The sequence below is a fragment of the Bubalus kerabau genome, chromosome 20, assembly GCF_029407905.1.
Source record: "Bubalus kerabau isolate K-KA32 ecotype Philippines breed swamp buffalo chromosome 20, PCC_UOA_SB_1v2, whole genome shotgun sequence".
NCBI lineage: Eukaryota > Metazoa > Chordata > Mammalia > Artiodactyla > Bovidae > Bubalus > Bubalus kerabau.
In genome coordinates, this window is record NC_073643.1 from 1,390,258 (window position 1) to 1,409,098 (window position 18,841).

Below are 18,841 nucleotides of genomic sequence, written 5' to 3' on the forward strand. Positions count from 1 at the left end.
TATCTCCTGGAATTTGCTCCAACTTAAGTCCATTGAATCATCATGCCATAGAACCATCTCATTCCGGTGGCATCCACCAGAGAGGTGGCTGTGGTTTGGCAAAATGCCTGGTCCCGCTGCGTGGGTGTGAACCTGCCCTCACCACTCCCTGACCGTGTGACCGTTCACCGTGTCCTCCTCTGTAAATTGTGAGGGGGCAACACCTGCTTGGGAAGGGGCACACACAGCATCTGGTATATAATCAATGCACCATCCATCGCAGCGTTGTATATATTAATAATAGGGATCGCATTTAATAACCTGCTCCTTTTTCTCTCTTGTCACTTAACTGTGCTCCAGATCACATCTGCTTTACTTACCCCTGTAAATCCCACACCCAGCACAAACAAGACTCAACAAATTTGTGGCTGAAGAGGCAGGAACATATCCTGTCTTCAAGAAGATGAAGCCAAGTGAGATGAGGGCCTAGTGATAACCCTGTGTGATGAGGGGACCCCAGGAGGACCTGTGTGGCTGTGGGGTGGGGTGGGGGCATGGGCAGAACCCCTGATGAGCTCCTGGGATGGGGAAGGTGGCAGGAAGGAGGGCAGGCTATTCCTTTTGGGGTGTCCACAGATTGTACTTCACCCCTCACTGATGAGCACTTAGGCAGTTTCCAAACACGTGTCACTGTTAGGAGAAAACAATCATTGCCCAGCTCCTATTCAATCAATTTCGTACAATATGTTTCTAGCATTGGAGTACAATCATCTGCTTTATTCATTCCATGCTCCGTCCATCCACCCAGCCAGCCAGCCATCTGTTCATCCATCCACCACTCACTAATCAATCCATCCATCCACTTGTTAACTCATCTGATCATCTCAGACTCATTGAGAAGACAGACCCCTCTTCCGCTCCTGCTCCCAGGAGGACTCCCAGCGTGAGTGACTGGAGCCTCGTGGGGACAACAGGGGAGACACAGAAGGGAGATGCCTGCAGGCCCTCCTCCCTCTGAACGGTGAAGCACCCACCTGGTCCTAATGCCTCCTTGTTGGGGTGTTCAGCCGGCCCTTTTCCTTCTTGCGAAACAAGCAGCTGATGGAGGACTTGATTGATGCCCTTTTTCTTTGGGGCTTTGTGCAGCGAGTCCTGCCTGCTGGTGCTGCTGCTGGGGTTGTTCCCGGGGTTGTCCTGAGAGCCTGTCAAGCTTTAGGGAGAGAAAAGGACCTTTAACTGGCACCCTCGTGCAAACACACAGCCCTCCACAAGAGCTACTGATAGAAACAGGCACCCAGCAACACCCGCGCCTCAACCTCGCAGCAGACAGTGGAGTCTCCTTCACCAAACACACTCCACACGAGCAATGCAGGCTCCGAGACACAGAGAACCACCCCAGGAAGTTGAGATTCTCTGCCTTGAGCTCTCCCCTGAGGAGGGCTTGACTCCAGGCCAGCTGGTGCAGAGGGCACTCCGACCCTCCATCAGGGTCGCTGCTCAGCAGGTGAAAACGCTCCAGCAGAAGGCAAGCTCCCCTGCTCTGGGCAGTTCCCCCCACCTCCTGCAGGGTGACTGTCCCCGGCCATGGCAGGAGAGCGACGGTCACCATGCAGGTCAGCTGGCCAAGTGACCACATGTGTCGTCCATCGAGTGCTGCCTGGCTCAGGACCGGAGCTTAGGTGGTGGTCTCAATGAGGACAGTGTCAGTCACAGGAGGGGACGGAGTCTCCTGAGAGGAGACCCCTGAGGAAACAGGAGGGACACTCAAGAGCGAACCTGAGAGGCACAGGGCCGTCACTGTCAGGAACGTGCCCCGGGCCGGGCAGACCTCTACCAAGATCAGGAAGAAAGCTCCCACAGGAGTCAATCTGTAGAGAAGGACGTTTTCTAAAATCACTGAGGTCACTGAGCTCTTCTTCCCCAGCACCTGAAGTTCACCACTAAATACAGGCACTGAACCCAATGGTATTCCTTTAAAATCATCCTTGCAACTCCTTCAAGACAAGAGGCGTAGGGCTCCTGAAACTGACGACGCGCACACAGGCCGCTTACTTGTGGGCGTCCCTGAGGTCCTCGTGGGTGGCTGTGTGCAGCGCCCCCGTGTGCAGGCGGCTCAGCCGAAGGGACTGCGGCGAGGCGGGGGTCGAGGTTTCACATTTGATGGCGGTCTTGTCATCTCCTACCTCTTCCCGTAAAGCTGGCAGCTGAGGGAGTGAGGTAAGTGTCAAATTGGCTAACAATAGACTGTTTTGAAAATGGCAATCACACAGGCGTTACATTATAACCAGAAACTTATTTGAAAATCTATTAGCTATGCTTTCCCCCAAGTACAAAAAACCCCCTTGTTCTAGCTTAATGCCATCTTAAAGGACTGTCTTGTTCAAGAGAAGCAGGGCTATGGGGCAGCGAGAGCATCCGACTGAGTGCAGAGACCCTGGACGGGAGCCTCCCTGCAGCCGGGCTCTGCCCTCTCTGGAATCCAGCGACCAGATGGCCCTGCCGGGCAAGACAGCAGAGCAACCCTGGCACCGTGGACCCTGCATGGCATGAACTGCCCTGATGACAGGACTGTGCTCATCGCCAGATGCTGCTCAGAAGCACCACAGCTAGAGTACGAAACCTCTCAGCAAAGCCGTCCAGACCTTTCTGTTTGAAGGAGAAAAAGACACAGCTTGTGCCACCACCCAAGATCATTTGTAGTGATGATGCAGGTTACTGGAACCCATGACAACAAGAGAAACACAGAAAAGGTACCTAACCCCTCCACACCAACACCATGTGCCTGGATCATATTTCTCAGTAACATACAGACTCGGGGCTCCCCACTGAAGTACTTACAGGCAGTTTGAGTGTCATTCGCTCACAGTGGTTTCCATAAAGCACCCCCTGGTCTTCACTAAGAGATGATCTTGTATCACCCTAGAGGGGTGGGAGGTTCAAAAGGGAGGAGATATATGGGTACCTATGGCTGATTCATGTTGAGGTTTGACAGAAAAGAAAATTCTGTAAAGCAATTATCTTTCAGCTAAAAAACAAACGAATTAAAAAAACAAAAAGAGAGATGATCTCTCCTGGACTCCCAGCTTTTCTGCTGGTCCTGGGTGTGAGGACAGGAAAGACAGTGGTGGCAAGAGTGTGGGGACAGATTAACCCCTCAGGGTCCAGACAGGTCTCACTCATACATCTGGGTGTGTGGTTAAGCCAGGGGAGGTTTTAGGAGACATGCATGGCATGTATTTTTATAAACAATGAGTGTGCTGTTTTAACCAACTAACCTGTGCCTTTTTAGTGGGATTCTGTAAAGAATACTGATCCTGTGCAGTCCCACGGGAACTTGGTGACAACAAAGTGACAGTGCAAAATGCAGCTGAACTCGTTTAACAGCAGCTGGATAAACTGGGCTCCCTCCCCTGAGCTCTAACAAGAACCCTCAGACAACAGAAGGCTACAAAGGCTAGAAATTTTCCACATGGAACTGAACAGGGATCAATCTCAAATTAAAGTTAAAATAAGCATTTATAAAAATCAGAAAACAGCATCGAACAGAGCAGGGAAGTGACACACCTGGGTTGACTATGGACTCAGTGGAGACAAACACCTGCCTCAAAGTCAGGGACTTTGGCCAGCCCCTTCCCCCGGGCCTCCTCCTGAGGAAGGCCTCTGGGTCCACAGCCTGGCTGCCCTCCCCCAGGATGGGAGCCACACCACTGGTGCCCACGTGGCCAGGACGGGCAGCACCGTGTCCACTTAACAGGAGGGCAAAGCAGGCCACAGAGCAGGCGAGCGGCACACCCAGGTCACCAACCCCAGGGAGACGGCGCTGGTCTGATGTGCCCAGCAGAAGGGCTCCCCGGCACTGAGCTGCCTGAACTGGAGCACAGCCACCCCAGTCCTGCGGGAAGGCCCAGGAGTGCTCGGTCAGCGGGCTGGGAGCAGGAGAGGGACAAGGAAGGCCAGCCCTTGGGGCACTGGACTCCAACAACAGGGGCTCATCCAAGTGACCCGAGGGGAGAGGCAGAGAGCTCCCTCCTGATGCTCCCTCCATCAGGGATGCCGTGATGGACACGAGAGCCTCTGGAGGAAAGGTGGCTGGATGGCACCATGTTTAAGTGTCCAGGCTCTGATCAGACCAGTCTGCACACGCTGCTGGGTGTGAGAGCCTGGGCAGGGTGCCCAGCCTCCCTAAGCCTCAGTGTCTATGTCTGCTGAATGGGGATAGCAGTAGACTGGACCTCACCTGGGGATGAGATGACAGACTCGGAAAGCACGTGCCCGGCACACAGAGTCTCCTGCACACTGCTACCCACCATCATTAAATTGGCTTCCCGCAAATCTAACATCTATGGCTCTGATTCAGTCATTTCTTATAAGAAAACACTAAGTGGAAATTCCATGGTGGTCCAGAGGTTAAGACTTGGCACTTTCACTGCCGGGACACTGGTCTGATCCCTGGTTGGGGAACTAAGATCCCATAAGCTGTGCAGCACGGCCAAAAACATAAGTACAGAAATTTTTAAAAATAATAAATAATACTATGTCTATTATAAACAAGCATGAGATGACCAGAAGGCCAACAAGTGGGAGAAAGGCACACTGTTACAATTGTCCCAACGAATGACCAATTTCCAACAGAACCATCAGCACATTTTAAGTGGTGGGTGAGTTTCATCACTTCCATTAAACCGTCAATTATTCACCAGGACATAACCACACAGTGTTCATTCACGTTAAACGATAAGGACTCTTCAATACTTCACAGAGAAACAAAGGCCTGCTAAATTACTCAATAGTTTACCTTTTGACGCTGCTTCCTTAAATCACTAGGCTGACAGATGCATGCAAAGAAATGAAGAGAAACCAGATTCATTGCGACTTTGAAGCTAAAATTTCAATAATCCGTAGAGGCAAATACAGTAAAGCAAAAATGATGGCAAACATGTAAGTGACATGAAGATTCAGAGAAATGTGACTGGAAACAGAACATTTTTTTTGACCACAGAAGTTAAATAAGCTATTCAAGATTTACTAGAGGAACACTATAAATTATTGCTCAGGAAGATACCATTCTATTACAACATCATGATTTATTAAAGCACAGCATTCTGTACAACAAAGGGCCTTAACAGGTGTCTATTCTCAGCCAAATCTCTCTATAAGTTAGTTTCTCTTAATCAAAAACATGTTATACTTTAGTAATTTAACTGATGAGGAAGTTACCATAATACCTAGTTTAACGTTGAACAAATCTAACCACCTCTTGGACATTAATGTAAAATCCTGACATAGAATTTGATTTAAAACTTCTCACAATAAATTCATTAAAGCAAGTTCCCTGTGAAAATACATAAGAATGAAAGCTAGCATAATAGCAGGTGCAGTCTTTACATTTTATTAACCATAGAAGATACTTTTTTAACGAGTCTAATAGAGACATTAACTGTGTAAAAGCTGATGAGATTTACAGTCTTAAATACAAGCACCAACACAGAAAGGATATTGTGTCAGTTCAGTTCAGTTCAGTCGCTCTGTCGTGTCCGACTCTTTGTGACCCCATGAATCGCAGCACACCAGGCCCCCCTGTCTATCACCAACTCTCTGAGTTCAACCAAACTCATGTCCATCGAGTCGGTGATGCCATCCAGCCATCTCATCCTCTGTCGTCCCCTTCTCCTCCTTCCCCCAATCCCTCCCAGCATCAGAGTCTTTTCCAATGAGTCAACTCTTCACTTGAGGTGGCCAAAGTACTGGAGTTTCAGCTTTAGCATCGGTCCTTCCAATCAACACCCAGGACTGATCTCCTTTAGAATGGACTGGTTGCATCTCCCTGCAGTCCAAGGGACTCACTCTCAAGAGTCTTCTGCAACACCACAGCTCAAAAGCATCAATTCTTCGGCACTCGGCTTTCTTCACATCCCAACTTTCATATCCATACATGACCACTGGAAAAACCATAGCCTTGACTAGATGGACCTTTGTTGGCAAAGTAATGTCTCTGCTTTTTAATACCCTATCTTGGTTGGTCATTAACTTTCCTTCCAAGGAGTAAGCGTCTTTTTAATTTCATGGCTGCAATCACCATGTGCCGTGATTTTGGAGCCCGCAAAAATAAAGTCTGACACTGTTTCCCCATCTATTTCCCATGAAGTGATGGGACCAGATGCCATGATCTTAGTTTTCTGAATGGTGAGCTTTAAGCCAACTGTTTCACTCTCCTTTTTCACTTTCATCAAGAGGCTTTCTAGTTCCTCTTCACTTTCTGCCATAAGGGTGGTGTCATTTGCATATCTAAAAGTCCATTAATTCTACACTTAAGAGGATCATTTCTTTATGTAAGCACAATCTCATTTATGAATTACACATAATATGTAGTTTAGGATCCATCTACATTATGCTTATAACTGCATGCTGCTGCTGCTAAGTCCCTTCAGTCCTGTCCAACTCTGTGTGACCCCATGGACTGCAGCCTACCAGGTTCCTCCGTCCATGGGATTTTCCAGGCAAGAGTACTGGAGTGGGTTGCCATTGCCTTCTCCTGTAACTGCATAGTGATACACCAATCCAAATTACTGCTATGGGGGAAAAACACCATTTAATGAGACATGAGGACAAAGCACAAACCCGACTAAGGGGACTCACGCTGTGGACCACAGCACTGCTATGACCAGAGGCAGTGGGGGGACGGGGGAGGGGAGATGGATGGGTAAACAACAGCCTCGGGGGCTGGGGGCGGGGGGGTCTGGATTGACGACGACTTAGCAGACAACAGGATGAGACAGGAAATCAAAACCAATGATGAAAGCAGACACACTGTCAGAGAAGTCCAACAGCAAGGAAAACATACAGAACTGTTCTTTTCATAAATATTCAGAAAGAAATCAAGCATGAAACCACAGAGAAATCATCAAAGAATTTTAAATATCAACTAATTAGCCAATGATGCAAATTATAAAAACAGTGTCAAAATACCACAAAATGGACTAGTTACCACTTCACAGGCCGCTAAAATGATTCACGGTTAATTTAATTATAAGCTGACTAACAATGCAGCTAACATGCAATGGGTGGTAACAGAAAAAAGAGACAGTACAAGTCCAGTTACAAAGCAGAATGTTGTACACGTGATTTCATGGGATAAACAGCAATGCACTCACAACACCTAAGCTAAACACGCAAGAAAGCTGGAATATGTGCTTTAGGGCTGCACACTTTGTCACCAAAAGCCCTAGGTCGTCATCCCACTTTTAGACTCGGAAAAGTGAGGCAGCCCGACGTCTTCCCTGGGGCCCTGGGGCCCTGGGCTTTTAACCTGGTTTCACATGCAGAGCTGGCCGGAGTGCGTGGCCAGGTTCATCAGCAAGCAGACCAGTGTAGATTCTTGGTTTTGTTCCCACCGCATGCCCTGCACCCTGTAGCCAGGCATCCCCAGTGGAAAATCTGCTGCACGGCTTTCCCATGCCATGAGAGCTGCCTATGGTTACTTTCACGAAGCTGTCTGCTCCCTGAGAACAGAAACTTCCTGTTCTCACAGAAACTGCTGTGCCCTGCACAAGGCCAGGCCCAACGTTACAGAGGCAGGCTCTGGCTGAGTTCATGATGACGTGCTAAGTAGTGGTCCAAATATCAAGACTAATTTGTTGCTGTGCCATTGTGGAATGATTAAAGACGAGGCAGTTTAAAAACTTTTAGACCTCTGAGCATAGCAAATGTACCTGATTTTCTTCTGGGTATAAAGAGAAAAAACAAAAAACAGCATGCTGGGGGAGGGATGCGGCAGGGAGGAGGCAGTCACATACCAGAGTCATGATGCCCAGCTGGTCTCCCTCCTGTGCGAGGCTGTGCTGCCTCTTTCTGGGCTTGGGCAGGGGAGGGCAGGAGCCAGCATGCGAGGAGGTGGGAAGCAGGTTGAGGGAGCTCACTGATTTAAAACGACGGAGGCTGCCTAAGCTCCCCCTGCCCTCCCTGCTCTCAGTCTCCTCGGCCCACTGCTCTGTGTTCTCCTTCTCTTCTTCGATCAACCTAAAATAGAATAAAAGGCGTCACCTGCCTCTGTCAGCAGAGGAACCTGTCTGGACAATAAATTTGGGCTGGCATTCTGTGTCATGATTAGCAAATTCCAGAAACAGTTGCTCAATTAACATCTCAGCCAAAAGGTTCTACCTTTCCTCTTTTGAATATTCTCAAACTTAGAATAACTTAGCCTTGAGTCTTACAAACTGGCCCTGATCATTCACGCTTGATTTCACTTATTTACTCTAACATTCTGAAGGGGCCCCGGTGGCAACTCTCTTTCCTGTGAAGAGAAACCTCAAGTTGACAACCCTTGCCTCCCCTGCTCTCAGGGCAGAGATGCACGTCAGTGCCTCAAGTCTTTTCCACTGGGAATCAGGAACTCTGTATAATCAAAACAGCAATTCACAAACAAGCTGCAGTTTCTAAACACAAGTCTCCAGACCAGATGAAGTGCTGAGTTGATCATTTTTTTTTTTAAGGTTGTATATATACAAATGCATCACTCGATGAAGTTCTCCACCAGCTTTGTGTGAGTTTCTGGATTCATGTCAATGTGCTGCATTAACCTAGAATTCACAGTTTCTGCTCTTCTCCCCTAATGTGTGGTGGATGTTTTTATATAGCAGTTTAAATACACGATTATGCGAATAAAATGATTTTCAAATTAAAATACAAGATTCTTACAGGAAGTAAACTCTCCAGCTTCACTTCTACTCATACATCTGGAAAGTTTTTCACTGTTGATAACAAGTTGAAGGACAGAATTGACCATTTACATCAAGTCAACTTGTCGCATAAGGAAAAATCACTTTTACCTGACAACTTGCTGTAAAATAAAAATAATATATAACCGTTCCATATTTCCTGCGGGAACGTGGAAAGACCATCTTTCTGAGCTCATCTGTGCTCAAACACGGCCCACAAAGCTGTGTGTCTCGGCGTCAAACGGGCAGGCGGCACCACCTGCGTTTGCTGGCTGTCCCATTCACCCCCTGCCTTTCCCCTAGCCCCCACGCTCGGCCGACAGAAACGGGCACCTTGGCCTGGGCTGACGTGACGAGAACAGTCTGAGCAGCCACTCTGTCTGGTCCTGTGCAGGGTCACCGGCCTGCGGCCACTCTGAACATGGACTCGGGACACGGGCATAGCTGTGCGGGTGTGGCATCAGGCAGGCCTCGGGGCCCCCAGCCACCCAGCTGCACCCAGACCCAAGGCCCCCTGCTTACCACCAGGCGGGCCTTTGGATTCTATCCCATTTTGAAAATTGTTATAACTGCCAAGACGGTGTCTAAAGAAAACATCTTAAATATACTGATGAGATGAGAAAAACTCAAACACATGTCCTTGGACCACTGTCTTACAACAAGCCAATCTTCACACTGCATTAAGTTAAAAAGGAAAAGGCAGATCTGAGTGGGAATTTGCCAACCCCAAAACCCCAGCTTTCACCAGGTGGCTTTTCAGCAGAACGTGGGGGGCTCTAAGGGACACAGGAGGGTGCATGGGCCGCAGGGGACACCGCCTCGGCACCTCACCTACCTTGGGGCTCAGAGCTGAGGGGGGACACCCCACAACGCCGCCCCCCCCGCCCCCACAGAGCGCTGACACCACACCGTGGACAGAACGCCCCGGCTCACCGAGCTGTGTAATCAAGGGCCATCTCAAAACTGAAAATTCTTGAAGCAGACCTGAGGTCAGGTTTCTTACTATGGAACACTCAGGTGTCCCTAGGAGAAGACAGCTCCTCAGAGAAACCGAGTTTCTGGGGACCTGAGTTCGCGATCACCCACTGGATCTCTTCGTTGATGGCGTCCAGCTGCTCCTGAAGCAACACAGTCAGAGTCTTGGCATCGGCCTGCCCGCTGGGTGACAGTTGAGTGGCCAAGCTGAAGAGGGTGACCCTGTCGCCCTCACCGTCAGACACGCCCTCGTCACTCTCAAACGCCTGGGCCACATCGGCCAGCATGCTGGCTTGCTGCGTGCGCTCCCAGTCCTGCTCCTTTGGGGTCTGCACCTGGGCACGAGAGGACCAGGTCTCGTCAGCGACATTCAGGGCAGCTCAAGTCTATCAGGAACTGAACCCAATTTTACATGGAAGCCCTGACTGTGGATAAATGTGCCATGCTCATGAGATACTGCCATCTCTTAAGCGAGCAGGACTGAAGAAACGGGCAGGGCAAGAATCCAGTTCCTATATGGCCTGGTGACACTCAGGTCTCATCGTGGACGGCAGGCAATCCTATGAGGTTTTTCACGTGGGTGGGCTGATGGAGTCAGAGACAGAAACCATAAATTACAAAAATACATCCCTGCCTCCATCAGCCAGGCTGGAGGAAAATAGGAAAAAAGAACCCTTCAGCTCGGCAGCTGCTGGGTCCCCTTCAGTGGTCATCACTGGTCCTTGTTCACTGGAGAGTGCCATCCTCCGTTTCCCAGGCTGGTCTGAACACCCACAGACAGGATCGAGCAGGGGCAGCCGGGGGATGGGAGGGCCAGCCCCACTGTGGCTCTCCTCTCAGGGCACAGGCCCTCGGGCTGTTCTGGGGGACGGCCCCTCGCACCACAAGGGTGGCTCTGTCGTCAGAGGCACACAGGGCAGTGCCCACAGTGCCCCGTGCTGGTCTCCCATTCTCACACCTCACACCCTTCTCTCTGCAAATCTCCCCCCTGCCACAATCTCAACCCAGGTCCTGTCTTCTTTTCCCAGACATGACCTCAAAGCAACTGAAGGGCAGCCTTAAGGTGCTGGCTTGTTGGCTCCCTGTCCCCTATGGCCAGTACCCTCGCCTCCTGTCTTCATCACGACCCCGCCCCAGGGCGGGGCCACCCCATCACTGGCTCCAGGACCACCTGCCATCATTCCTGCTCCACTCCAGAGAACCAGCTGCCTATGAGTTCACCCCCATCAGCCCGGTCAGCACGTCCTCTCCCTTCTCTTGCCTTCTGATCAACCAAGGGGAACCAGCAGATTCCTCGTCCAGGGCTCCCTGCAGCGCCCACTGCGGGTCTCTGAAAGCTCCCTGGGAGCAGCCTCTACGGTCCCCCTCCCCACCCAGTCTCCAAGTCTCTGCCAGCAGGCAGTGTGCCCCGCCCTGCAGGGCAGCTCCCTGGGGGCTCTAGGAACCCACGTTACCAAACCCCCCCTCCCCTGTTGCCCTCCCCCACGCCTGCCCCAGCATGTCTCTCCCTGGGCTCCAGGCCCCGCCCTCCCTGGGGTTATTCCTCAGTCCCTTGCACCCCTTCTCAACCTTGGAATGTGGGGCACCCCACGGCTCTACCCTTGCACCCCATCTCTCTCCACCAGCACCCGCCTGGTGACTTTACCGTGCTCGTACCTTTAAATGCCATCTGTATGCCCATGACCTCAGTCCACCCTGAGCTGAGTGAGTCCTCTCCCGGATGCAGGCCGGAACACTCAGCTGCTCTCCTGACACGTCCCCTGGACATCCCATGGGCTCGTCCACCTCAACAGGGCTGAGGCCCGGCTCTTAGCTCCCCGCCCTGGCAGCCCTCCTCACCTCAGGAAACAGGCTCCGGCCTCGAGCTGCTGAGGCCTGAGCCCGGGCTCCTCCCTGATGCGGCCCGCTCTCTCCCTTCTCCCCGCTGGTTGACATGACCCTTTTTCTATCTCCGAGTGGCTACTTCTTTTCCTGCCTCCGGGTCTCTGGTTCAAGGTCATCCTCCTGGTGTCACCTCACTGGCCACTCTTCACACACAATCATCCCCTCCTCCTCAGACAACTCGGGCACTCTGGTCTCCTTTCCCTGCTCATTACTGTTCGACAGGCTGCAACGGGCTTAAAAGGGGGTCCACAAATTCTTCCATCCTCCTCCTTTCAAGAGGCAGAAGGGGCGACTCCTGCTCAGGCCCTGAGCGAGGCAGGACTTCGCAGCTCACTCTCGCAAACAGAAGTGAAGGTGTGTGGCTTCGAGACTGGGGAGCGAAAGGCCCCGGGCTACACCCCACAATCTTGCTCTCAGAGGGTGTTCCAAGGAAAGCCAGGCCATGAAGAGGTCCACCCAGCAGGGACCTGGGCCTGTCCCCAGCAGCCAGGTGAGTCTGAAAGCCTGCCATCCAGGCTGTCTGTGCCCTCAGGAGGCCCTGAACCAGGCCCGCCTGCTACAATGCACAGGCACTGTGGACTGTGAGCTGCTCCCTGGGAAGTCACTAAGTTTGCCGTGATCCATTACATAGCAGTGGATAAAGAACACACACAGTTTTTAATTCACTGTTGGAGTCCTACTTCTGACCATGTCTGGCCCAAACTAACTGTTCAACAATATAGAAGCTCAAAACACAGACATGTATGAACAAATACATGCCATGAATGAGGTGAAAAGATAAAGGCACTTAAACTTCCAATGAGAATTCTTCTCACTATAAAGCTGATGGATATGTGTATCCATTTACTCGTAGGACGATTTCAAAACTGTGCTAATTAGTACCATGCTGAGCCTCACAGTAGGCCACAAATTATCAAAATTGGTTAAGAAAAAAAAGCATGCCTTAAAAGCAAACTCTTAGCCAGAAAAAGGAAAATGGGAAAATGTAAAGCGATCTATCAGTGCTTTGTTCCAAACCCACCTCAGGACCACAGTGTGAGGGGGCAGGTGCCTCACAAGGTGCCCACCAGGGATGGGAAGGGGGCGGCGGGGTCCTTGCCTTGGATGGCTCGTTCTGCAGCGCTGCCAGCTGGCCTTTCTGGGGGGCACCGCAGCAGCGCCCTGTTGCCCGAGGAGTCTGCCGGCCGGTCCGCCACAGGGAATCTGAGGTTTGGGGCACTGCCCAAGTAGGGTCGGCTGCCGGGAGCCGGCATATTGCATATTGAGTGCATATTGCATATTGAGTGCAGCACTTTCCACAGCATCATCTTTCAGGATCTGGAATAGCTCAACTGGAATTCTATCACTGCCGGGAGCCAGCGTGAGGAGCTCCACCCATGACAAAGGTCATGAGGAAGGAGGCTCGGCATACGCAAAGGCGGGATCGAGCCTCAGGAGTCCCCCTGGAAATTCTCGAGCATCTACCCCCCAAAACCAGAGTCTGCCTACTTTCTGCTTTGTGCCCTGGCGAGCTCCCTCCCGCTCTGCGCAAACCTTTAAAAAAAAAACACACAAAAACTTATCCACCACTTTCTGATTTAAGGCCATCGCCGCCACCTCCGTTTGCGCCTTTCAGGGCTCAAGAGTTCCCCACTTTGCCCCCAAAGCCTCTCAAAGTGTTGCCTAAGCCTGAGGAAGATAAAAAGTTTTTGAACAGTGGAGCTTTTAAAATAGATTGCGTGCACAATATGCAGAGCGTGCTCCTTGGAGAAAACCCCCTCAGGGGGGTCTCACCCAGGCTAAGGGGATTTAGCAACAATATTAACCCCTGACATGCCCCGATTCCAATGGGAGTGGCTGGCCCCCTGCCTGAGGGCATTGTAGGACTTGTGCTAGGGCGTAGCTCGCTTTCTTTTCAAGAAATTTTGGTGGTGTATGGTGTGGGAGATTCTGATTATATTGGAGAAATTAAAGTTTTGATCTCGCCGCCTACCAAAACTGTGCAAATTAATAAAGGTCAAAGAATAACACAGTTTTTGCTTTTACCTTATCAGACAGGAAAAAATTTGACTTCTCAAGCTAAGAGCCACAGAGCGTTTAGATCTAGTGATCTAGCCTTTTGGGTGCAGGAAATTACAGCTCCAAGGCCTTTAAAAGATCTTTTAATTCAAGAAAATAAAATGTCAGGGCTATTAGACACAGGAACAGACGTCTCTTAACATTTCTGGGAAAGACTGACCCAGCTCCTGGCCAACACATACTACTGAAAATGAGTTGGTAGGATTAGAGAAAGTGGTATGCAGGGTGGGAATGCTGTAGAGAAAAAGGTGAGGGAGAGTTTAAAACCTTGAAGAGTAGTGAGTTCCCCGTTGCTGGAAGTATTCAAGCAAAGATTAAATGGTTGCTTGTTATCTAAAAAGCTATAGACCAGATTTAGGTTACAAAACGATAACTGGAGAAACTTATAAAGATGTTGTGCAACACCTCTTTACTTGCTTCTCATATTTAGGTCTGCCAAAAGTTTTAAAAACTGATAATGCCCCTTTGAAGCTGCGGAGAGATTGTTTACTAACTTTAAATGATTTCCAAAAATTATTAGGGGACATTAATTGGATACGCCTACATTTAAAACTGACTACTGCAGATTTAAAGCCTTTGTTTGATTGCTTAAAAAGGGATCCTAATTCCAGTTCTAAGAGAAAGTTGACTAATGAGACAGAATCGGCTCTTGTTAAAGTAGATGAGACTTTAAATGATCAGTTAATTAGGATTAATATTACCAAAAGATGAGATTAAATTATTCTTTCCACAAAACATACACCTACAAGGTGCTTGTGACAAAAAGGCCCATTGGTTCCATCTACCAGTGACTCCAAGAAAAATAGTTTTATCTTATCCCAGCTCGGTGGCACAATTAATTATAAAAAGAGGAAAAAAGTGTGGAACTTTTTAGAAAAGAAGTAGCAAATATAATCATTTCACTCAATAAGGATCAACTGCAAGTCTTTTACAAAATAGTGATAATTGGCAAGTTGCCCTGATAGATTTCAGGGGTCAAATTTTGTTTCATTTGCACTCAAGCCCCCACAGTAGTTAAAAGTGCAAAAATGTTAGATTGGCAGTTTGAGGATACCTGTGGAGCTTTCCAACCCTATGTAGTTCCTACGCTCCCCTTTACCCTATGGGGGAGGGACATGCTATCTCAAATAAGAGATATTCAGAGAAGGAGTTTTCTCAGTTTCTTAGTTATCAACAGGAGGTACAATTAACAAGACTTTATATGTTGTTATAAATACATAATATAAATATATTTGCATAATTACAGTTTGCCTAATTAGGTATGGGTATAAATAAAATATAATAAATGTATACCTAATTCTATTTCTAGATCTATACTTAATTAATTTGTATATAAATTAATATGTATGCTATATATGCATATTATATATATACTGTATAATTAAATGTATATTGCAGTAATATAATGTGTGTGTGTGGCTGATATTAATTGGTATAGATTGATGTGCTGTGATGATATATGTTCTATATACTGTATAATTATATATGTGTGACATGTATTATTGCAGTACATTGGTTTGTGTTGGTTGGTATTAGCTGTGTACGTGTTGTATTGCTGTAATATATATATTAATTAATATATTAATTATAAAGATTAATTCAAGTATATCGATTTATATATATTATATGGCAACAAGTATAAACTATATAAATACATTTTGCATTTAGGTATATCTGTATACTAAAATGAGATAAGGAGGTTATACATTTATTATTTAAATTTATACAGAGACCTAAACTAAGCATTAGACCTAAATTAACATATCTCTAAATTTATGTTGTTAAAATGTAAATTTTAAAAATTAAATTGACAACTGCTTGACAATTCCTTTGCCATAAAACCCCCATAGGTGTAATTTGGGTAACCAGACAAAAAATTGGTTTTATGGCAAAACGGCCCCCTAGAGTGGGTCCATCTTCCCGCTCAAACTAAAAAAGTAGCGGCTTCTTATCCAGGATTGATAGCTACTTTGATACTAAAGGAAAAAAGCGGAACATTAAATTACTTGTTAAAGAGCCATCAGAAATTGTAATTCCATATAATAAAGAACAACTTGATGCTCTTCTAATGTTTGATGAGGACTGGCAGATTGCCGTAGGAAATTATTGTGGTCAAATTCTGCATCATTTACCTTCGCATGTTTTGCTGAATTTTATATCCAGACATCCAGTTATTTTTCCTGTCAGATGTAAACAGTCTCCTATTCCAAATGCTCAGATAGCCTTTACTGACAGGTTAGCAAATAGTAAAGCTTCCATAGTGACTAAAAATCACCAAAAGGTTTTAGAAACACAGGAAACTTCAGCTCAAAGAGCTGAAATAACAGCAGTCATAGAGGCTTTTGCTATGTTTGCAGATGAGGAATTTAACCTTTATTCTGATTCTCAGTATATTGTCAGGTTGTTTCCACATATTGAAACTGCGGTTTTGCCTGAAAATAAAACTACCATATTTCATTTGTTAACTAAATTACAACAACAAATTTGGAAAAGAAATAAAATATTTTTCATTGGACACATTTGGGCTCATTCCGGATTGCCCGGCCCTTTAAATGCCTTTAATGATTTGGCTGACTTGTTAACCAGAAATACAGTGGCTGCTGTGATCGAGGAGGCCAGAGCCTCTCACTCACTTCATCATCAATACGCTACTGCCTTAAGGTATCAATTCCAAGTTCCCAGAGAGACTGCTCAAGAGATTGTGCGTTCTTGCTTACACTGCCCTACTGTTTCTAATAGTCTACCTATGGGAGTTAATCCTCATGGTCTCAAACCTAACGTACTCTGGCAAATGGATGTAACTCATGTTTCTTCATTTGGAAAACTGTCCTTTGTTCATGTAACTGTAGATACCTTTTCTCACGTTATTATTGCAACTGCTTGTACCGGAGAGGCAGTTAAAGATGTGATACAACATCTCTTTACTTGTTTTTCATATTTGGGCCTGCCAAAAGCTCTGAAAACTGACAGTGCTCCTGCTTACACTTCTAAGTCTTTTCAGGAATTTTGTATAAAGTTTCAAATTAAACATAATACAGGCATCCCTTATTATCCACAGGGACAAGCCATTGTGGAAAGAGCACATCAAACATTAAAAATCCAAATTCAAAAATTAAAAGAAGGGGAGTTTAAGTATAGCTCTCCCCATCAAATCTTGCAACATGCTCTTTTCATAATAAATATTCTAAATACTGATCTGGCTGGAACTACTGCAGTGCTTTGTCATTGGTGCCTGGAGCAATTAAATGCAAAACCATTAGTCAAATGGAAGGACCTCCTCTCAGGACAATGGAAGGGTCCTGACCCATTATTAACTAGCGGTCGAGGATGTGCTTGTATTTTTCCACAGGATGCAGATTCTCCAATTTACATCCGGGACAGGCTGATTCGCCATGTTGCAGTCCCCCAGACATCCAGTTCCCCCACTGCTTCGATCACAAAAGAGGAGCCCGCCAGAAGGGGAGGCAAGATAAACATCGAGATCCCGGCGAGACCGACAGGGCTGCTGCAGCGCGAACTCCAGCCAAAAAATAATTCTACTTATTCTGTTTTGGCTTGTCTACCCTCTTCTTATGTTTTTCTCTTTACCAACGATTCTGGAAAACTTAATCTACATATGACTTTCACTGGTGGACCCAATGTAGTGACTTGTGAACAATGCATGCTCTCATCTTGTTTAAACCCTCAATATAATGTTTGCTCCTTTGTAGTATTACAACGTCCACCTTATCTTATGATGTAACCACTTATTGATATGATAATTTTGATCTTGCTGTATTACAACAACTACAGGATTTAATGCGATCGTGACAGTTTGTGGGTCTACTTATTTTAGGAATATCAGCTTTAATAGCAGCTTTAGTAGCAGCAATATCATTGACTCAACAAGTGCATACTGCCCAATATGTTGATACCATGTCTAAAAATGTTTCTTTAACTCTAGCAACACAGGAAGCTATAGATAGGAAATTAGAGATGAGAGTAGACGCCTTAAAAGAGGCAATAATGCATATTGGGACTGAGTTACAGGCTTTAAAAGTGAAAATGGCTTTGTCTTGCCACGCTGATTAGCGGTGGATATGTGTGACATCTTTAAAGGTAAATGAGACAGATTATGAATGGGAGAAAATAAAAAATCATATCTCAGGTGTTTGGAACAGCTCTGACATTGGCCTGGACTTAGGGAAACTTCATAATCAAATACAGACCCTGGAACACTCTCGACTGGATTTTACCGCCGCTGGAGCAGCTAATGACTTTTTTCACACCTTCTATAACTTTATTTCTGGAAAAAAACATTCTGTCTAATCTTCTCATAATCATTTTTCCTTGTATTGTCAGGATTCTTCGGCAGAACATTCAGAAGCTTGTGACTGAGCTGCATCTGGCTGTTTTAAGAAATAAAAAAGGGGGAGATGCCGGGAGCCGGCATATTGCATATTGAGTGCATATTGCATATTGAGTGCAGCACTTTCCACAGCATCATCTTTCAGGATCTGGAATAGCTCAACTGGAATTCTATCACTGTCGGGAGCCAGCGTGAGGAGCTCCACCCATGACAAAGGACATGAGGAAGGAGGCTCGGCATACGCAAAGGCGGGATCGAGCCTCAGGAGTCCCCCTGGAAATTCTCGAGCTTCTACCCCCCAAAACCAGAGTCTGCCTACTTTCTGCTTTGTGCTTTCACCTGCACCTCTGACTTTATGGGGGGCTGTCCCCCACTACCTCTCTCTGAAAAAAGAGTTGGCTTACAGCTCCAGTTAACAATTCCTGGGTGTGACAGTGTTTCAACCTACAAACTCCTTTGGAAATCCTCTAGCCTGCCTGAATAGGTTTTTCCAGCCACATGTGATTGCTCAGAGCCTCCCAACTGTGAGAGCCATGAGATGTTCTAAACTGTCTAAACACAGATTCCTTTGAGCAGTTACAAGATTGATTAGAAATTGTATTGGTGAAGGGATTTTCACTTGTTGGGCCAATGTTTGCTGCTAAGTTTCCATATCCCTTACCTGCTGTGTCCCTGGCAGTGTATTGATTAATAAAATTGGTGTAAGTAGTAGCTTTAATGTTTGTAACCTGGGACCCTTGAGTTAATTCTTTTTCTTGTTATAGCCCACCACACCTTTGCTCTGTAGGAATGCAACTTTAATGCTTTTGGAGGGTGGCTCCTGACCAATCACCTTTAGAGAAAAATAAGCCTTCTGAAGAAAGGGTCTTAAAATGTTAACAGG

At 47.1% G+C, this 18,841-nt stretch overlaps 1 long non-coding RNA gene across 1 annotated transcript in view; it reads right to left on the bottom strand.

Moving 5' to 3' along the window:
• Positions 1 to 639: 639 nt before the first annotated feature.
• The window catches only part of LOC129635179 (uncharacterized), a 42,363-nt gene continuing 24,161 nt past the window's right edge, over positions 640 to 18,841 (bottom strand). The window contains exons 3-4 of the long non-coding RNA XR_008706139.1: positions 2,032 to 2,183; positions 640 to 1,189 (exon numbers count right to left, since the gene is read on the bottom strand). This is a non-coding gene — a long non-coding RNA (uncharacterized LOC129635179). The remainder of the gene's footprint in view (positions 1,190 to 2,031; positions 2,184 to 18,841) is intronic.